This window comes from Triticum urartu, chromosome 2 (assembly GCF_003073215.2).
Source record: "Triticum urartu cultivar G1812 chromosome 2, Tu2.1, whole genome shotgun sequence".
Classification (NCBI taxonomy): Eukaryota; Viridiplantae; Streptophyta; class Magnoliopsida; order Poales; family Poaceae; genus Triticum; species Triticum urartu.
This window is the reverse complement of record NC_053023.1, coordinates 377,720,692-377,723,106: the sequence shown is the minus strand read 5'-3', so window position 1 is coordinate 377,723,106 and position 2,415 is coordinate 377,720,692. Positions and strand designations below refer to the sequence as shown.

At 49.5% G+C, this 2,415-nt stretch overlaps 1 long non-coding RNA gene across 1 annotated transcript; it reads right to left on the bottom strand.

Annotated features, from left to right (window-relative positions):
• Positions 1-239: 239 nt before the first annotated feature.
• On the bottom strand, positions 240-1,789 carry LOC125541564. The gene is made up of 2 exons (XR_007297592.1): positions 1,019-1,789; positions 240-561 (listed from the first exon to the last, which is right to left on the bottom strand). It is a non-coding gene; the product is annotated as an uncharacterized LOC125541564 (long non-coding RNA).
• Positions 1,790-2,415: the final 626 nt, after the last annotated feature.

Sequence of the window (2,415 nt, the reverse complement as noted above, 5' to 3'; positions counted from 1 at the left end):
ATATTTAGATGACCTGAAACAACGTGACAAATTGTACATGTTTCTAAGCCAATAGAACTCTGAACCTTCTGAAGAAAAACCACGGTTTGAACAATACTGTACGATAAGCTAAGTTCGCCTTAACCCAATAGAACTCTGAACCTTCTGAAGAAAAATCACTCTCCCATGGTCCCACACAACACAAACACAGAAAGCACACCCAGTTCGCCATCTCACCTGGCATGCGGCGAAAAAATGTATTACATGTTGAAAACAATTTATCATGGCGCAAACTGAGCCCAGGGCGCATACAAGATTACTCTCGAAATTACTTGCTAATCCTGCTGTGTTCCCGACGCCATATCTTGTTCCATCAAGTCCTGCTTCAGCAGCTCAAGATGCACAAGGATGTTGTTTCTCCGTGGGCTTGTCTATTTGCGGTCTTGAAGCTTCATCAGGCACTGTGGGTAGTCTAGGTACAAACAACATCAGCTAGGTAGTGGAAGGAACCAATCTGGCATGCATGCCTACTTATGTGCTATAGAAGATGAGTCCATGACGCTGCATTGATTTGTCCATGAACTGCAAAATGGGTACAAGAAATGAAGGAGATCAATACTTGGCGAACAAGTAGGCCGATAACAATCAGAATTCAGAACATCCAACCACGTATATCTAAGCATTCCAACAAGGAGTAACTAATGGAACTTATCATGCTTTGCTTGAAAGTATACACTAAAAGTAACTTCTGAGATGCTTCACTCAGCTGATTAGCTACAAGAAACCAAAAGTAATACACAACAACCTCTAATATTTTCATTTTTAGGGGAGTAACATCTAAACACTAGGAAGTGCATAAACCAGAAAAATTTGTCAGCCACAAGTGTTTTTGTGTTCCCCTACATACACACAACAATCATCATCTTCCATATACATGGACTTCATTTTTCTGACAACATGAACTTTGTTGTTGTCGCTGTATATGAACTTCTCCTGTAAACAAAGAGAGAGAATGCACTAAGCCAAGGTAGAATCTTACAAAGAAAACACACTTTTTTGTTTGAGTCATATACACAAACAGCTTGTGTGCACTGCCAGTTGAAGGAGAGGGCAGCTCAATGCGGAGGCTATGGAGTGCGGGGGCAGAGTCGAAGGCAGCAGCAGCATGGAGGAAGAGGGCAGCAGTAGCATGGAGGAAGAGGGCAGGAACAGCATGGAGGAAGAGGGGCGCTAATGCTGACTAGTGTGGTGCGCGGTAGCACTGCTCTGTACAGGAGCGTCGGATCCGGGAGATCGACCGGGAGGAGCAAGGTGGCAGCGCGGGGTGGCGTGGGTAGCTCTCAGGCCGGCGATGGAGGGAAGAGAGTGAACTCAGGGGGAGGGTCACCAGTGGGGGAACGTGCATCGCGTCGCCGATCTAGGGAGGCACATGAGGGAAGAAGGCCGCAGTGGCAGAGGTGGAAGGTCGCGGCAGCAGAGGAGGAAGGCCGCTGAGGGGTGAATTCCGGCGACGTGGGAGGTGAGTTGGTGGCTGTCGCGCGGCGGCAGGATCCCGGCGATGGGAGGTTGCGTTGGTGGCGGTTGTGCAGCAGCGGGATCCCGGCGGCAGGGAGGTGGATTGGTGGCTGGATCCCGACGGCGGGGCGGTGGATTCATGGTTGGATCCCGGCGACGGGGGAGGTGGGTTGGTGGTGGTCGCCGACTCGCCGTTGGCTGGATCCTGGCGGCGGGAAGGTGGGATGGTGGAGTTCGGGACGGGAGGTGGAAGAGATGGGGTGCGGGGACAGTGGGGGCGCTGTTTTTTTTTCTTTCCCACCATTCAGGAGTTCGGGAACACCTAATGTGCCCTATATATGTGATCGTGATCCAAATAGTTATTCTAATCCTGGGATTAGAATAGTGCCTCTCTCTCTCTATATATATATATATATAAAGAGAGAAACCACGGACCCGACTATTTGACATGCTCGTGGTCGGGATGAGAGGAAAAGGGGCATATTACAGGCTCGGAATAAAGAGTGTGGTCTACAAAAAGTAATTTTGGACCTCCTGTCGCACGTCTGCGTAGCCCATCCTCGGGGAGGGGGATCCTTAACGGATGTAACCCCTTAGGTGAGTGTATGGATCCGAACTCCGATAGAGTCCGCTGTAGATGCTGTCCAGTTGGTCACCTGTTCTTTAAAGATGATACAGAAAAAATGAGAAAAACATATAAAAACGTTACGGGAATTCTTGTAGGTTGTCCGAATTGTGCTTCCGCCGATGCCCATGGTATCTTGAGTGCGTAGTGATGTGCGCGTGGTGCAAATTTCGCCAGTACAATAGGTGGGTGGCGGAAGCCGAACTGCTATTTGCGCTCTGAGAGTGGTCGAACGTCGGAGGGGAACTTTTTTTGGCCCCTGGTGTTCTGCTGGCGAGTCATCCGCCGTCTTTGTC